At 46.3% G+C, this 19,286-nt stretch overlaps 2 protein-coding genes across 2 annotated transcripts in view; both read right to left on the bottom strand.

Annotated features, from left to right (window-relative positions):
* The window catches only part of LOC134983132 (gastrula zinc finger protein XlCGF66.1-like), a 71,143-nt gene extending 64,753 nt beyond the window's left edge, over nt 1–6,390 (bottom strand). Inside the window, exon 1 of the mRNA XM_063948865.1 lies at nt 6,272–6,390. The gene's annotated coding sequence lies outside the window, so the exon portion shown is untranslated. The remainder of the gene's footprint in view (nt 1–6,271) is intronic.
* The window catches only part of LOC134983116 (zinc finger protein OZF-like), a 294,499-nt gene that overhangs the window by 183,585 nt on the left and 91,628 nt on the right, over nt 1–19,286 (bottom strand). The gene's annotated exons all lie outside the window — the stretch shown is intronic.

Here is a 19,286-nt window from a genome sequence, read left to right as displayed (position 1 = left end):
AGTAGTGGGTCAATGACTTTAGGTTTAATATCGGCCTTACCGAACCATCCGGTTTCGGTACCACAAACAGGTTTCCGTAATAACCCTTGTGTTGTAGGTGAGGTGGAACTGGAACAATGACATTTGACCTTCGCAACTTTTGAATGGTTTGCTGTAGGATAGCACTTTCCGTCAGCGAAGCTGGCAAGCCTGATTTCAAGAATATGTGAGATCGGAGTTCTTGAAACTCCAGTCTGTACCCCTGGGTAACAATATCTTGTACCCAGGGATCCAGGCATGAGGACGCCCAGACAAGACTGACATTTCTTAGTCTTGCTCCCACCTGTCCGATCTCCAGGCTGAGAGGTCCATCGTCATGCCGAGGATTTTGAGGAAGCAGAACCAGGTTTCTGTTCCTGGGAACCTGTGGGTGCAGGTTTTCGGGACTTCCCCCGACCACCTCTAAAGAAAGTGGAGGGGGATTTGGACTTTTTGCTTTAGTGGTCCGAAAGGACAGCATTGCAGACGTAGGATATGATTTCTTAGTCGGTGGTGTAGCAGAGGGAAGAAGTGTCAACTTACCCGCAGTTGCCGTGGAGATCCACGCATGTAACGCTTCCCCAAACAGAGCCTGACCTGTGAAAAGTAGGTTCTCCACACTCTTCTTGGATTCCGCGTACGCAGACCATTGGCGCAGCCAGAGTACACTGCGTGCCGAGACAGCCATGGAAGAAGCTCTCTCGTTCAGATGTCCAAGGTCTTTTATGGCTTCCACCATGAAACCTGCAGAATCCTGTATGCAACGTAAAAATAATTCAATGTCACTTCTATCCATAGAATCTAAGTCCTCTAGTAAAGTGCCTGACCACTTTACAATGGCTTTAGAAATCCATGCACAAGCAATAGTAGGTCTTAAAGCTACACTATGTTCTGTGTATATATATATATATATATATATATATATATATATATATATATATATATATATATCACCATCACCGTCCCCTGGATCAGTCGGTATCCGTGTCGACATGTATTATTTGTGCAAGAGCACGCTTTTTCGGATATACATCAGGGGTATTGGAAGAGGTAGCGGGAGCTGAATACGACAAAACCTCTACAGATCTTTTTAAAACCTGTGTTTCAGTCTCATTATGAGCTATCCTAGATTAAATCTGGTATATCATTCCCTTAATAGAAGCCACCCGTTGGGGTTTGGATTCAGAGGGCTGAGACAGTATATTACATTCCTGAGTACATGGAATAGACTCCTCTGGAGAAGATACACACTCTGCAGCACAAGACACAGAGTCCCTAGACATGGTAATGTGATATATAGACACACACACACACACACAGGAAAATGTCAGACACAATTTCCTCCAGAGTACCTTCAGAAAGTCACAGAGTATAAGGAGCCAGACACACAGCGCCCCAGTAGTCAGTTATATGATAAATGCCTGGCGCTGACTGAGTAACCTTAATAGATTAAACAGTAAATAACACTCTCCCTCTCTTCTATAACCCCCTGGTACCGCTCAGGATAGCTGGAGTTATGTGGAGGGTCAGCATTCCCTGTCAGAGTTTTGGTAGCTGTGATCTGCAGAGAGAAAATGGCGCTGGTGAGTGCTGGATCTGCTCTGAGGAGAAGCCCCGCCCCCTGTAATGGTGCGTCTTTCCTCACTAATTAGTTTATACTGGCCTGAGGTTTCCTGCAGCTAACAGTGGGATTAGCCCCTGTTAGCTAGTTTGACCAGTGTAGGGTATTGCACTGGCCCAGGGCACCCCTCACAGCGCCGCACACTATGGTACCGCTGAGCCCTCCGGAGTGCAGCCCGACCCTTATGCCGCCATTCTCGCCGGTGACCCGATTATCGGGTCACCGGCATCATACTCACCACTCCATCTTTTGGCTCTGTTAGGGGGTGGCGGCAGTGCTGCGGGAGTGAGCGGTCGCCTTGTGGGCTTGCGATCATCACCCTCAGAAGCTCAGTGTCCTTTCAGCGGAGATAGGGGCCATTAACCTCAAGGGTTGGATCTTACTCCCCTTCCCCCCCTAAGTCCCACAAAGCAGGGAGGCTGCTGCCAGTAGTCTCCCTGTACCTAACTCTTTAAAAAAACAAGAAAACTAAAAGAACTCCTAGGAGCTCCCCTATCTGTGACCGGCTCCACCAGCCACATTTTCTAAACAGAGTCTGGTAGGAGGGGCATAGAGGGAGGAGCCAGCCCACACTATTAAACTCTTAAAGTGCCCATGGCTCCCAAGGGACCCATCTATACCCCATGGTACTAATGTGGACCCCAGCATCCTCTAGGACGTAAGAGAAATCCTGTGCAAGTCACCATCGGTTTCCAGGCCGATCATCTGCATTACCAGTTACCTGTATAATCCTGTTCAAGTCACCATCGGTTTCCAGGCCGATCATCGACATTGCCAAGCATCTGTTTTAAATTCTGTTTCAAGTCATCATCAGCTCCCAGGCTGACCAGCGTTTATTCCAGGTGATACCGGTTTCCAGAGCGATCTATATTATGTGACTGTTTTGCTTCCAGAGACTCTCACAGAATTGCTGTTGGATTTGCTATTGCTCCAGTTATTTTATATATTTCTATGCTTCAATAAACACAATTGCGCACATGCGCAGGAACTTACTACAGCCTCCTCGTTTCCTCCACCGCACCACCACTGACCCACTAGTGACCCCCCTGGGAACCAACCCAGACAAACCACTTCCGCTGTACAGAAGGACAACACATGTCGCTCACCCTGTATAATAACAACAACAAGACACAACAGGCCTCTCTTCCTGTATATCACAGTGTCACAGGCCTCTCTTCCTGTGTATTATGACAACACAGGCTGCTCCCCCTGTATGGGAGGGTGCCACAGGCTGCTCCCCATGTATAGGAGGACACCACAGGCCGCTCTGCATGTATAATAGGATCCCACAATCCGTTTTCTGTGTATAATATGACACCTATAGTAGAATGCCACCCCCCGTATATTATAACACAGGCCACTCCCCCTGTAGAATAGCATGCAACCGGCCGCTCCTCCTGTCTATTATGACAACACAGGATGCTACCCCTGTATATTATGACAACACAGGCCGCTCCTCCTGTCTTTTATGACAACACAGGATGCTACCCCTGTATATTCTGACAACACAGGTCACTCCCCCTGTATACTAGGACAGCACAGGATGCTACCCCTGTATATTACGACAACACAGGCCGCTCCTCCTGTCTATTATGACAGCACAGGATGCTACCCCTGTGTATTATGACAACACAGGCCGCTCCCCCTGTATATTATGACAACATAGGCTACTCCTTCTGTATAGAAAGACAATACATGCCGCTCACTCTATATAATAATAGTAACAAGACACCACAGGCCCCTCCCCCTGCATAATAGGGCAACACAGGCTGCTCCCCCTGTATAGTAGGATGTCACAATACACTACCCCTGTAGAGTAGGATGCCACAGTCGGCTCCTCCTGTCTATTACGACAACACAGGCCACTCCCCCTATATACTATGACAGCACAGGATGCTACCCCTGTATATTATGACAACACAGGCTGCTTCCCCTCTTATAGAAAGACAATACATGTCGTTCACTCTAAATAATAATACTAACAAGACACCACAGATCCCTATCCCTGTATAATAGGGCAACACAGGCTGCTCCCCCTGTAAAGTAGGATGTCACAATCCACTACTCCTGTAGAGTAGGATGCCACAGGCAGCTCCTCCTGTCTATTATGACAACACAGGATGCTACCCCTGTATAGCAGGATGCCACTGGCTACTCTCCCTGTATAGGAGGACACCACAGGCCGCTCTGCATGTATAATAGGATCCCACAATCCATTTTCTGTGTATAATAGGACACCTATAGCAGAAAGCCACAGGCCACCCCCTGTATATTATAACACAGCCTGCTCCCCCTGTATACTATGACAGCACAGGATACTACCCCTGTATATTATAACACAGGCCGCTCCCCCCGTAGAGCAGGATGCCACAGGCCGCTCCTCCTGTCTATTATGACAACACAGGATGCTACGCCTGTAGCCTGTATATTATGACTAGTAATGTGCACCGGAAATTTTTCGGGTTTTGTGTTTTGGATTCGGTTCCACAGCCGTGTTTTGGATTCGGGCGTGTTTTGGCAAAACCTCCCTGATAATTTTTTGGCGGATTCGGGTGTGTTTTGGATTCGGGTGTTTTTTTACAAAACCCCCTCAAAAACAGCTTAAATCATAGAATTTGGGGGTCATTTTGATCCCATAGTATTATTAACCTCAATAACCATCATTTCCAGTCTATTCTGAACACCTCACAATATTATTTTTAGTCCTAAAATTTGCACCGAGGTCACTGGATGGCTAAGCTAAGCGACCCAAGTGGCCGACACAAACACCTGGCTCATCTAGGAGTGGCACTGCAGTGTCAGACAGAATGGCAGATTTAAAAAAGAATCCCCAAAAAGCACATGATGCAAAGAAAAAAAGAGGTGCACCAAGGTCGCTGTGTGACTTAGTTAAGCGACCCAAGTGGCCGACACAAACACCTGGCCCATCTAGGAGTGGCACTGCAGTTTTCTAGCAAGAGGATGAGTGCTTCCATCCTCATGTGAATCGGAACCACTAGCCATGAACATAGGCCAGGGCCTCAGCCGTTCCTACCCACTCCGTGTCGTAAATGGCATATTGGCAAGTTTACGCTTCTCATCAGACGCTTTTGATTTTGATTTTTGGGTAATTTTACTGAACATTTGTAGTATACTTGACGACACAGTGGTAGAGCAGTGGACTACTGTACCATACTGCTATATATATATACTGGTGGTCACAGCAAAATTCTGCACTGTCCTCCTACTATATACTGCGCACAACTAAAATGCAGCACAGGTATGGATGCATAGTATACTTGACGACACAGACGTAGAGCAATGTACTACTGTACCGTACTGCTATATATATATATATATATATATATACACTGGTGGTCACAGCAAAATTATGCACTGTCCACCTACTATATACTACAATTCAGCACATATATGTAGCGTTTTTTCAGGCAGAGAACGTAGATATTTGCAGCACACTGAGCACAGATATTTGCAGCACACTGAGCACAGATATTTGCAGCACACTGAGCACAGATATTTGCAGCACACTGAGCACAGATATTTGCAGCACACTGAGCACAGATATTTGCAGCACACTGAGCACAGATATTTGCAGCACACTGAGCACAGATATTTGCAGCACACTGAGCACAGAAACTGAGAGAATGCAGCCACGTCCTCTGGCTATCATCTCCAAAGCACGAGTGAAAATGGAGGCGACACGCGGTTCCTTATATAGAATACGATTCTCGCGAGAATCAGACAGCGGGATGATGACGTTCGGGCGCGCTCGGGTTAACCGAGCAAGGCGGGAAGATTCGAGACTGCCTTGGACCCGTGTAAAATGGGTGAAGTTCGGGGGGGTTCGAATCCCGAGGAACCAGACCCGCTCATCGCTAATTATGACAACACAGACCGATCCCCCTGTATACTATGACAGCACAGGATGATACTCCTGTATATTATGACAACACAGGCCGCTCCCCCTGTATACTATGACAGCACAAGATGCTAACCCTGTATATTATGACAACACAGGCTACTCCTTCTGTATAGAAAGACAATACATGCCGCTCACCCTATATAATAATAGTAACAAGACACCACAGGCCCCTCGCCCTGTATAATAGGGCAACACAGACTGCTCCCCCTGTATAGTAGGATGTCACAATCCACTACCCCTGTATAGGAGGATGCCAAATACCACTCCCCCTGTAGAGTAGTCCAACACATGCCGCTCCCCTGTATATTAAAATATCTCCTCTATATTTTAATACAACGCAGGCTGCTCCCTCTGTACAGTAATAAAACACAGGCCCCTCTCTCTGCATAGCATAGCATAGGAAGACAACACAGGCCGCTACCCCTGTATTACAATGCCACAGGACACAACACCTGCCCCACCTGTATTACGGTACTGGCGGGGTCTGCGCCACCTGTATTACGGTAACGGCGGGGTCTGCGCTACCTGTATTACAGTAATAGGACACTAGAGTGTTAGCCACCTGTACAGGTATAATGCATCACCAGAGGCTGCTCCATCTGCACTATAACAAGGCACCAGAGGCTGCTCCCCCTGTAGTACAGTAACCTAACACCAGAGCTGCTCAGCTTATAGAAGAATAATAATAATAATAATAATAATAATATTACCTGCTTCCAGACACAGCAGTGGTTGCTATCTGCTCCTGCTGCCTTGGTTGATGCTACCTCCCCTAGGTACGTCAGAAGCTCCCTTCTCCTACTCCGATATAGAATCAACCCTGCTGTCCTTGTGGGATTAATAGAAGGAAGGCGGAGCTCAGACCAGGGGAAAATGGCCGCCGCTCCTGACGTCACTAGACGGCCAGGGAACCTATCGCTGCTGCAGGTGCCGGACTGGTCTACAAGAAAATGGCCGCCGGCCTCCTGCACTGAGGACATGTATGGTAATACATTTTACAGTTCGCGGGCCTGAGACGGGGTGTATAGGGGAGGGGCCAGTCACCAGGAAGCAGCTTGTCCAATCACTCTCTACTTTCGCCCTGTGCGTTCCACCTTACTTCCGGTCATTGCATTCCGTTCCACACAAAGGATGCTGGTGTCCTGTTGTTATTTATTATAATACAGGAGGAGCGGCCTGTGGTGTCCTGTTGTTATTATTATACAGGAGGAGCAGCCTGTGGTGTCCTGTTGTTGTTGTTGTTATTATTATTATTATTATACAGGGGGAGCAGCCTGTGGTGTCCTGTTGTTGGTATTATTATTATACAGGAGAAGCGGCCTGTGGTATCCTGTTATTGTTATTATTATTCAGGAGAAGCAGCCTGTTGCGTCCAGTTATTATTATTATTATTATTATTATTATTATTATTATTATTATAATGGGGAGCAGCCTGTAGTAGTAGTAGTATTATTATTATTAATAATAATAATACTACAGGCTGCTCCCCATGTATTATTATAATAATAATAATAACTGGACGCCACAGGCTGCTTCTCCTGTATAATAATAACAATAACAGGATACCACAGGCCGCTCCTCCTATATAATAATAATAATAATATTATTATTGATTATTATTATATAGGAGTAGCGGCCTGTGGTATCCTGTTATTGTTATTATTATTATTATACAAGAGAAGCAGCCTGTGGCATCCAGTTATTATTATTATTATAATAATACATGGAGAGCAGCCTGTAGTATTATTATTATTAATAATAATAATACTACAGGTTGCTCCCCATGTATTATAATAATAATAACTGGACGCCACAGGCTGCTTCTCCTGAATAATAATAATAACAATAACAGGATACCACAGGCCGCTTATCTTGTATAATAATAATAATAAATAATAATAACAACAATAACAAAACACCACAGGCTACTCCCCAGTATAATAATAATAATTATTATTATTTAAAAACAATAACAAACACAGGACACCACAGGCTGCTCCTCCTGTAAAATAATAATACCAACAACAGGACACCACAGGCTGCTTCCCCTGAATAATAATAACAGGACACCACAGGCTGCTCCCCCTGTATTATTATAATAATAATAACAGGACACCACAGGCCGCTCCTCCTGTATTATAATAATAATAACAACAACAGGACAGTCTGTGGTGTCCTATTAAACAGGATTTTGATACCTACCAGTAAATCCTTTTCTCCTAGTCCGTAGAGGATGCTGGGGTCCACTTCATGACCATGGGGTATAGACGGTTCCGCAGGAGCCATGGACACTCTTAAGAATTTTCAGTGGCTGTGAACTGGCTCCTCCCTCTATGCCCCTCCTCCAGACCTCAGTTATAGGAACTGTGCCCAGGGAGACGGATATTTCGAGGAAAGGATTTACTTTAATACTAATGGTGAGATACATACCAGCTCACACCTCAACCATGCCGCACAACATGGCATTCAACATAACACCTGCCAATCGGCAAGAACCAATTACAGCAAACATGCTGAAACTAATAAAACACAACATGTGTGATTCTAATAAACAAAACTGCAGGTAAAGTACGTACTGGGACGGGCGCCCAGCATCCTCTACAGACTAGGAGAAAAGGATTTACCGGCAGGTATCAAAATCCTGTTTTCTCATGTGTCCTAGAGGATGCTGGGGTCCACTTCATGACCATGGGGTTTATACCAAAGATCCAGTACGGGCCGGAGAGTGTGGATGACCCTGCAGCACCGATTGACCGAACTTGAGGTCTTCGTCGGCCAAGGTGTCAAACTTGTAGAATTTTGCAAATGTGTTTGACCCCGACCAAGTAGCTGTTTGGCAAAGATGAAGTGCCGAGACCACCCGGGCAGCCGCCCAGGATGAGCCCACCTTCCTAGTGGAATGGCCTTCACCGACATCAGTAACGGCAATCCAGCTGTAGTATGAGCGTGCTGAATCGTACTTCTTATCCAACGCGCAATAGTCTGCTTGGAAGCAGGACACCCAATCTTGTTGGGAGCATACAGGACAAACAAAGACTCTGTTTTCCGTATTCGAGCTGTTCTAGCGACATAAGTCTTCAAAGCTCTAACCACATCTAGAGACTTTGACTCAGTGAACGTGTCAGTAACTACTGGCACCACAATAGGTTGGTTTATGTGGAAAGATGAAAACACCTTTGGAAGAAAATGTTGACGAGTTCTCAACTCTGCCCTATCTTCATGGAAGATCAGGTAAGGGCTCTTGTGAGACAAGGCCCCCAACTCAGACACCCACCGTGCGGATGCCAATGCCAAAAGTATCACCACTTTCCAAGTGAGAAACTTCAACTCTATCTCTTGTAGAGGCTCAAACCAATCCGATTGAAGTAATTGCAACACCACATTAAGGTCCCATGGTGCCACTGGAGGCACAAATGGAGGCTGGATGTGCAGAACCCCTTTCACGAAGGTCTGAACCTCTGGAAGAGAGGCTAATTTTTTTGGAAGAACACTGACAAAGCCGAAATCTGAACCTTGATTGACCCCAATCGGAGGCCCGCCTCCACACCAGCCTGCAGAAAATGTAGAAAACGTCCCAACTGAAACTCTTCCGTAGGAGCCTTCTTGGATTCACACCAAGACACATATTTTCTCCAAATACGGTGGTAATGTTTCAACGTTACTCCTTTCCTGGCCTGAATAAGGGTGGGGATGACTTCCTTGGGAATACCCTTACGGGCTAGGATCCGGCGCTCAACAGCCATGCCGTCAAACGTAGCCACGGGAAGTCTTGATACACGCATGGCCCCTGCTGCAGCAGGTCCTCGCGAAGAGGAAGAGGCCGAGGATCTTCTATGAGCAACTCCTGAAGATCCGGGTACCAAGCCCTCCTTGGCCAGTCTGGGGCAATGAAGATTGCTCAAACTCTTGTTCTCCTTATGATCCTGAGCACCTTTGGGATCAGCGGAAGTGGAGGGAAGACATATACCGACCGGAACACCCACTGGGCCACTAGCGCATCCACTGCTATTGCTTGAGGGTCTCTCAACCTGGAACAATATTTCTTAAGCTTCTTGTTGAGATGAGATGCCATCATGTCTACTTAAGGAACTCCCCAAAGACTTGTTACCTCTGCGAAGACTTCTTGGTGGAGGCCCCACTCTCCTGGATGGAGATCGTGTCTGCTGAGGAAGTCTGCTTCCCAGTTGTCTAATCCCGGAATGAAAATTGCCGACAGAGCTTTTACATGTCTTTCTGCCCAGAAGAGGATCTTCGTCACCTCTGCCATTGCCGCTCTGCTTTTCGTTCCGCCCTGCCTGTTTATGTACGCGACTGCTGTTACATTGTCCGACTGGATCTGCACGGAATGATCTTGAAGAAAATGTACCGCTTGTTGAAGGCCGTTGTAAATGGCTCTCAATTCCAGCACGTTTATGTGAAGGCAGGCTTCCTGACTTGACCATTTTCCTTGGAAGCTTTCCCCCTGATTGACAGCTCCCCAGCCTCGGAGACTTGCATCCGTGGTTACCAGGACCCAGTCCTGAATCCTGAACCTGCGTCCCTCTAGTAGGTGAGAACTGTGTAGCCACCACAGGAGCGAAATCCTGGCTTTTGACGACAGGATTATCTTCCGGTGCATGTGTAGGTGGGATCCCGACCACTTGTCCAACAGGTCCCACTTGAATACCCTGGCATTGAACCTGCCAAACTGTATGGCCTCGTAGGCCACCACCATCTTCCCCAACAACCGAATGCACTGATGGATCAACACACTTGATGGTTTTAATATATGTTTTACCATTTTCTGGATTTTCAGAGCCTTTTCCACCGGAAGAAATACTCTCTGAACTTCTGTGTCCAGAATCATCCCGAGAAAAGACAATCTTGTCGTCGGTTCCAACTGTGACTTTGGATAATTTATGATCCAACCGTGTTGTTGGAGTATTGACAGGGAGAGTGTGATGTTTTGTAACAACTCCCTTTATCAGAAGATCGTCTAGATAAGGAATTATATTGACTCCTTTTTGACACAGGAGAACCATCATCTCCGCCATCACCTTGGTGAATACCCTCGTCGCCGTGGAGAGACCGAAAGGTAACGTCTGGAATTGGTAATGGCAATCCTGAACCGCGAATCTCAGATAAGCCTGGTGAGGAGGATAAATGGGAACATGCAGGTAAGCATCCTTTATGTCTACAGACACCATGTAATCCCCCTCCTCCAGACTGGAAATCACTGCCCTCAGTGATTCCCTTTTGAACTTGAATCGTTTCAAGTAGAGATTCAGATTTTTCAGGTTTAGGATCGGTCTGACCGAGGAGTCCGGCTTCGGAACTACAAAAAGGTTTGAATAAAACCCCTTCCCTTGTTGTGACAAAGGTACCAGGACTATGACCTGATCCTGACATGATTTTTGGATTGCCGCTGTTACTGCTTCCCTTTCTGGAAGAGAAGCTGGCAAGGTCGATTTGAAAAATTGGCATGGGGGAACGTCTTCAAACTCCGTCTTGTATCTCTGGGACACTATTTGCAACACCCAGGGATCCAGGCCAGACAGAATCCAACCTTGGATGAACAGTTTGAGACGTGCCCCCACCCGAGCGGCCTCCCGCAAAGGAGCCCCAGCGTCATGCTGAAGATTTGGCAGAAGGGATAGATTTCTTCTACTGGGAACCTGAAGCTGCTGTGGACTTCTTTCCCTTTCCCCTTCCCGCAACGAAGGGGGAACCTCTCGCTTTTTTGTATTTATTGGGCCAAAAGGACTGCATGTGCGGGTGATATTTTTTTGCCGGTGCAGGCGCAAAGGGCAAAAATGTTGACTTACCTGCGGTAGCCGCCGAGACTAACGCATCCAGTCCATCGCCAAATAAGGCCTCATCAGTATATCGGATAAGCCTCCAAAACTCTTTTGGATTCTGCATCCACGTTCCACTGGCGAATCCACAACGCCCGCCGAGCCGATACTGCCATGGTAGCGGCTTGTGAACTCAAGAGTCCAATATATTTAATCGCTTTTAACATGTATGTGGCAGCGTCTTTGATATTCCCTAACTTAAGGAGTATCTTATCTTTATCAATCGTGTCAATTTCAGATGACACGCTTTCTGACCATTTTTCAATAGCAAAACTCACCCACGTGCAAGCAATTGTAGGCCTGAGCAGCGTACCATTGGCAACATAAATGGATTTCAATGTAGTTTATATCTTTCGGTCTGCCGGCTCTTTTAGTGAAGCCGTGCCAGGTGCAGGGAGAATTACCTTCTTTGTCAACCTGGACAGTGCACTGTCTAACACAGGGGGTGACTCCCATTTTTTCCTGTCCTCCCCCGGTAAAAGGATAAGCTATCTGAATCCTTTTGGGAATACAAAATTTCTTTTCGGGATTCACCCACATCCCTTCAAAGAGTGTATTAAGCTCGTGGGAAGGAGGGAAAGTGACCTTAGATTTCTTTTCTTTATAGAAATAAGCCTTCTCCTGAGGTACAGGAGTGGCTTCCGTGACTTCCAGAACTTACCTTATAGCCACAGTCATATATTGTATATTTTTTGCCAATTTATGATGTATTTCTCTGGAGTCACTATCGTCGACACAAGAATCAGTGTCCGTGTCGGTATCAGTATTCGCAAATGGTCTCTTATGTGACCCAGAGGGGTCGCCTGCGGATGCAAGAACAGAGCCCTGAAAAATCACATCCTCCACCGATTTTCTCCAGCACTCAGCATGAGATTCAGACTTATCAAACCTCCTATTGATATGATGCATACTATCACGTATTTCTTTCACCCATGCAGGCTCTTGGTGTGCCGGCAGCGCCACCACATTACACTTCTGTGTCCCTAAAATGGTTTCCTTCGGGGAGGAACTCCCTGCCTCTGACATGTCTTACACACGTGTACAACACACACACAGACACACTGGGACTTATAGGGGACAGACTCACAGTAAAATCTGTCAGAGTTTAGGAGCAGCCAGTTCACAACCCCAGCGCCAGTATCTAATGCCTGTGAACACAGAATGCCCACTGACATGGAGCGCTTTTTACACAGTAAAACACCAAATTCGCTTGTGCTCCCCCTGTTTTGCACCCTGATACTTGTAGTCAGAAGTGAAGGAGGACCAGCAAAGTCTCTGCAGCCTGAGGAGAGAGAAAATGGTGCTGAGCAGTGTGCTGGCTGCCTGAGGAAGAAGCTCCGCCCCACAATGGCGCATTTTTACCTCAGAAACTTTTCATAACATTTACACTGGCGGGGTAGGCCTGTGCCTGGGCATCTTATGCCCCCTTTTTGCCAGATTATAGAGGTGTTTTTGCTGCCCAGGGCACCATCCCCCGCACCCTGCAGTGCCTGTCTGTGGGGGCAGCAATGGCGCGCTGCACTCCCGCCAGCCGCGCTGTACCTCAGCTGTCACTTTTCTTGATAGAAGATCTGTCTTCTACTCACCTGTCTTCTGACTTCTGGCTCTGTGAAGGGGTTGATGGCGTGCTGTGGGAGTGAGCATCTAGACACGGCTAACGTTTAGTACCCTTCAGGCGCTAATGGTGTCCTGTCAGCCAGAAGCAGCGCCATGAAACTCTTCAGGAAGTTGGTTCCTACTTCAGCCCCCTCAGTCCCACGAAGCAGGGAGACTGTTGCCATCAGTTCTCCCTGAAAAATAAAAAACCTCACATAAGTCTTTTCAGAGAAGCTCAGTAGAGCTCCCCTGGAGTGCAACCAGTCTGCCTGGGCACATTTCTAAAACTGAGGTCTGGAGGAGGGGCATAGAGGGAGGAGCCAGTTCACAACCATTGAAAAGTCTTAAGAGTGCCCATGGCTCCTGCAGAACCGTCTATACCCCATGGTCATTAAGTGGACCCCAGCATCCTCTAGGACGTATGAGAAAATAAATTTTAAACCTACCGGTAAATCTTTTTCTCCTAGTCCGTAGAGGATGCTGGGGACTCCATAAGGACCATGGGGAATAGACGGGTTCCGCAGGAGACATGGACACTAAAAGGAACTTTAGATATGGGTGTGCACTGGCTCCTCCCTCTATGCCCCTCCTCCAGACCTCAGTTAAAGAAACTGTGCCCAGAGGAGACGGACAGAACGAGGAAAGGATTCTGTTAATCCAAGGGCAAGATTCACACCAGCCCACACCATCCACACCGTATAGCATGGAATATACGAACCAGTTAGCAGTATGTAACAAAACAGCATCAGCCCGAGACTGATCAAACTGTAACATAACCCTTATGTAAGCCAAAACTATATACAAGTCTTGCAGAATTTAGTCCGCACTGGGTCGGGCGCCCAGCATCCTCTACGGTAGGTTTAAAATCTTATTTTCTCTTACGTCCTAGAGGATGCTGGGGACTCCGTAAGGACCATGTGGATTATACCACAGCTCCAAAACGGGCGGGAGAGTGCAGATGACTCTGCAGCACCGATTGAGCAAACATGAGGTCCTCCTCAGTCAGGGTATTAAACTTGTAGAACTTTGCAAAGGTGTTCGAACCCGACCAACTCGCCGCTCGGGAAAGCTGTAATGCCGAGACACCTCAGGCAGCCGCCCAAGAAGAGCCCACTGTCACAACTGAGGGTTTTGGCTGAAAGGAAAAAGCCTCAGTTGTTGGGGCTGAGAGGAACTTAAACCGGGGAGGTTTAATCAGACCCCTGGACATGTAAGTGTTTAAATGAAACCCGAAGGTGTGACCATGACAACCAGGTAAAAGTCAAAATAAAAGTTTATTCACAGACTCCGTGTAAACAGACAGCATTCAAGGTTAAATAATGGCAATAATAAATAATATAATTCCTGGAGCACTCTGACCATGAAATGGTTTCACAGGACACTGGTAGGTTAAGAACAGCTGTTAAAGTCCTTAGATGGAGTAACCTTACCAGGCCTGGCTGTAGTAGTGAAGATATCCAAGGAACATGCCAGTAGATGGAACAGATGAAGTTGGTAACTTGAATCAGCTGTTGTGTTTGCTGGATAGAACCAGCCAGGTGGTAAGACACGGAGTGGATGCGGAATGGGATCAGCCAGATGATAAAGTCACTTAATGAATGCTGGGTGGAACCAGCCAGGTGATGAAACACGGAGTGAATATGGGCCCTCATTCCGAGTTGTTCGCTCGGTATTTTTTATCGCATCGCATCGATTTTCCGCTTAATGCGCATGCGCAATGTCCGCACTGCGACTGCGCCAAGTAAATTTGCTATGCAGTTAGGAATTTTACTCACAGCTTTTTCATCGTTCTGGTGATCGTAATGTGATTGACAGGAAGTGGGTGTTACTGGGCGGAAACTGTCCGTTTTATGGGTGTGTGCGGAAAAACGCTACAGTTTCTGGGAAAAACGCGGGAGTGGCTGGAGAAACGGGGGAGTGTCTGGGTGAACGCTGGGTGTGTTTGTGACGTCAAACCAGGAACGACAAGCACTGAACTGATCGCAGATGCTGAGTAAGTCTGAAGCTACTCAGAAACTGCTAAGAGAGGTGTAATCGCAATATTGCGAATACGTCGTTCGCAATTTTAAGAAGCTAAGATTCACTCCCAGTAGGTGGCGGCTTAGCGTGAGTAAATCTGCTAAAAGCAGCTTGCGAGCGAACAACTTGGAATGAGGGCCATAGTAAGATGCTAGGGAGCGTGGAAATAGAGGAGTTGAAGGATGATTACCGGTGATAGGGGATATTGCTGGAAGCAGATGCAATAGCTGGAAGCTGGAAACTGGATCAGCCACGGAGGACTGCAGAGTCAGGCTGCACCGCAGGATGGTAGGCAGGTGCGGGTCTCTTTAGTGGATGCTGGAGACAGGAGCTGGAACCTGGAGGAACAACCGCAGGAGAGAGACTGGAACAAGGTATGACAAACAAAGCACTGACGATTTGCTAGCCCAGGCACAGGATACTTATACCTGCAGCAATGCAGGTATTGGCTGGGCAATTATGCAGATTTCCAGGCAGTGGATTGGAGGAATTGAAACATGTGATTGAATCCAACATGACTGCGCCCATGTTAGAACTTGGGAGGGAAAACTGGTTTGGGAATCCATGTGGAAACATAACTGTAATGGCGGCGCCGGCCGCAGAGGACAGGAGATGCCAGACTGATAATGTATGCTGAGACTCGTGGATGACAGCGGAGGCCGCGGCAGGCATGGAACACCACACTGACAACCTGCACAGGAGCGGCCTTGGAACGCTGAGCCAGCCTCAGAAGACATCTGAAAGGCAAGTAATGGCGTCCAGATACCCGGATCGTGACAGCACCTTCCCCTTTAGGAGTGGCCCCAGGACACTTCTTAGGCTTTAGAGGAAACTTTGAGTGGAAATTCCGGACCAAGTCAGGAGCATGGACATCTGACGCATTGGTCCAAGAGCGTTCTTCAGGACCATAGCCCTTCCAGTCAATAAGATATTGCAACTGACCGTAACGGAAACGTGAGTCCAGAATCTTGGCCACCTCATACTCGACTCCCCGTTGAGTCTGAACTTTAGGAGCTGGAGGAAGTGCAGAATGAAACCGATTCAGGATCAGCGGTTTCAACAGGGAAACATGGAATATCCTGGGTATTTTCAAGAAGGGAGGTAACTGAAGCCTGTAAGCAACGGGATTGATGACCTGTTCAATTTCAAAAGGACCGATGAAACGAGGTGCAAATTTCATGCTAGGAACTCTCAACCTCAAATTCTTCGTAGACAACCATACACGATCACCCACCTTGAGAGCAGGAACCGCTCTGCGCTTCCTATCGGCAAACTTCTTGTACCTGAATGAGGCTTTAAGCAGGGCCGTGCGGACATTCTTCCAGTTATTTGAGAACTGGCGCAAGGTGACATCCACTGCTGGAACAGAAGTTGCTGGAAGCGGTTGGAATTCTGGAACTTTAGGGTTGAATCCGTAGTTGATGGAGAATGGTGTTGAAGAAGATGAGGAATGGTATTGATTGTTGTGGCTAAACTCGGCCCAAGGAAGGAGTTGAACCCAGTCATCTTGGGAGGAAGACACATAAATGCGGAGGAAGGCCTCCAAGTCCTGATTCACCCTCTCGGTTTGACCATTGGTCTGAGGATGGTAAGCTGTAGAAAACTTTAACTTGACTTGGAGGGCTTGACACAAACTTCGCCAGAATTTGGCTACGAATTGTACTCCACGATCAGAGATGATCTCTTCAGGAAGACCGTGAAGTCAGAAGATCTCTTGGATAAACACTTGAGCCAACTTGGAAGCTGACGGAAGACCGGTGAGGGGTATGAAATGTGCCATCTTGGTGAACCGGTCAACTACCACCCAGATGGTATTAAACTTGTTGCATATAGGCAGATCTGTAACAAAGTCCATCGACAAATGGGTCCATGGTCGACTGGGAACAGATAATGGAACCAATTGCCCCGCAGGAGACTGGCGGGGTACTTTGTGTTGGGCACACTTTGGGCAAGAGGCAATATACTCCTTGACGTCCTTCTTCAGAGTTGGCCACCAGTAGGACCCAGAGATAAACTCGAGGGTTTTCTGAATGCCTGTATGTCCGGCAAAACGGGAAGCATGGGCCCAATGCATGAGCTTCTTCCTCAACACCAGCTTCACAAAACTTTTCCCTGGCGGGGGCGTAGAGTCCATCCTTACCATGGAGAATGCCAACGGATTAATAATAGGATGCTTGTCTGAAGACTCTGACTCATTTTCTTTCTCCCAAGAGCGGGAAAGGGCATCGGCCTTGCGATTCTGAGAGCCTGTTCTACTAGATGGAGGGTGAGTCGCACAGACGCTTATTAACGTTTATTATTTTTTATATGTATATGTAGTATATGTCCTTTCCCGTATGTTCAATAATCTAGGTATATACCTTCTATCTATTGGGAGGTGCTCCAAGGAATAACATGGGTATGAAAGTTCAAAAGAAAAAGAAAAAGATTCCCTGTACTGGGCACACACGGACAAATGTACTTACTTAAAGTCAAATATCTGTTGCGATAGATGACCACTGATTCTAAAATATAACTTTTAATATTGTTACTAAAACATAAGCGAAATATAGTGCATGTGAATGGTGATTAATTGTGAAAAAATTTAATAAAGTGAATTAAAAAAGCTTAGCCACTGTGATGGTGTATTTCTTCACTGTCTCCAATGTTTTAAACAGTGTTTCAATATAAGTAACAACTAGAGTTGCCAATTTCTTGCAATGTTACATTTGTATCTAGGAGTAACCAACTCCTTCTTGTAATTCCACCACTATTCTTATTTTAACTCCGTGTTTTCAGTGTGCGCATCACTGATTACAATACACTGTGTTTAAATGGTGGACCATGATATAATGTTGCCTCCTCTGAATGATGTATTGATTTGCTGCTTGAGAGATAATGTCCCTATGCTACTGTCCTAAATGATTATGTGTGTTGATTCTCTCCTTGGACTGCCCTAATTACTGTCTGCCAGAAAGTTCTCAGACAGATGGGGCTTACTGTCCTTCTCTACACATATGTATCGTTAATGATACTGTATGGCTATGAGTCATATTTATGAATCCTGTATCAACATCAATTGCACAAGGTATATTATGGGATTTTTCGTTCAGCCACTGCTTTTTATCAGATTCTACTCAACATCTAGTGTGTACATGTATAGTATGTTGAACAGTTTTGCCAAACAGCTGATATTTATCCTTAATGCTGAAGCAGATAATTCTTTGATATCACAGCCAAAGTATTCATTAGGCAATCACCCATGTGCATTATAATATTTCCTTGTGTCACATTAGCCAGACAGCATTAATTCATAATAGGATGGTTATTTATTCAGTTTTGTATATAACACATGTGTTTTCTTTATTTCTATTGGCATATGATGCATGCAGGTTCATCCACAATGTAGCTGGGACCAAATTATTCCCTCTGTAATTGGCCGTTATTATATTAACCGTTACAGGGCCAGCACACTGGAATCTCAAACTTTGGGATTCCAGTGCAGCAATATCAGTTGCTCCCTCCCGTAGTGTGTATCGGCGGGAGCAGGCTACAGTGCGGCTGGGACCACAATGTGTCCCCTCTGTGTTTAGCCGCTGTTGTGTTAAGTGTTACAGGGACACTGGGATCTTGTTTAAAAACCCCAGTGCAGCAATGCCCCCTGTTCCTTCCAGCCGCGTGTGTCAGCGGGAAGCCGTTAACCGCGGCTCTCCCGTGTGAGACCACCCGCGTGGCTGGGTATACTAATTAGCGGCCGTCTCCCGTACGGATGACACACAGGAGGACCCGCGGCGGCAGCATATAATCTTGAGGCACACAATTTTAGCAAGCTAGGCAACAATAATTGTACAATGGCTAAGCTAACATTTAAAAGGACACATAGTGAGTGCGTCCGATCCCTAACGATCGTTTCGCATTTGCTTAATCATAGGAAACCCGATTTCCGGGTTTGAGGAAGCTATATCCCCTGTCTCAGTCCCTCATTTGTTAATCACCTTGATTGACAGGTATGATGACCTATCCGTATTTTTCGGCCTTAGAATAGTGTTCTGATTATGTTTTTGATTATTTTTTATTTATTTTTTTAAATATTTGTTATTTCTTAATTACTGAGTCCGATGTTATATTCTTACAAAACTAATGGCCTCAGGAAGATTTCCTTTTAATCGTGAGGGTCAGCATATTTGTTTATTGGTAATCTATCCACTGTTGATTCAGTAAACAATTTTTTTATATATATTGTCTTCATATTTTTATAGTGCAAACATGAATCAATAGGTTAACCCCTTGACTGGAT

This window comes from Pseudophryne corroboree (assembly GCF_028390025.1).
Source record: "Pseudophryne corroboree isolate aPseCor3 chromosome 3 unlocalized genomic scaffold, aPseCor3.hap2 SUPER_3_unloc_1, whole genome shotgun sequence".
NCBI classification, from domain to species: Eukaryota; Metazoa; Chordata; class Amphibia; order Anura; family Myobatrachidae; genus Pseudophryne; species Pseudophryne corroboree.
Note: the sequence above shows the minus strand (reverse complement) of the source record. Positions and strands in the feature narration are given on the sequence as shown.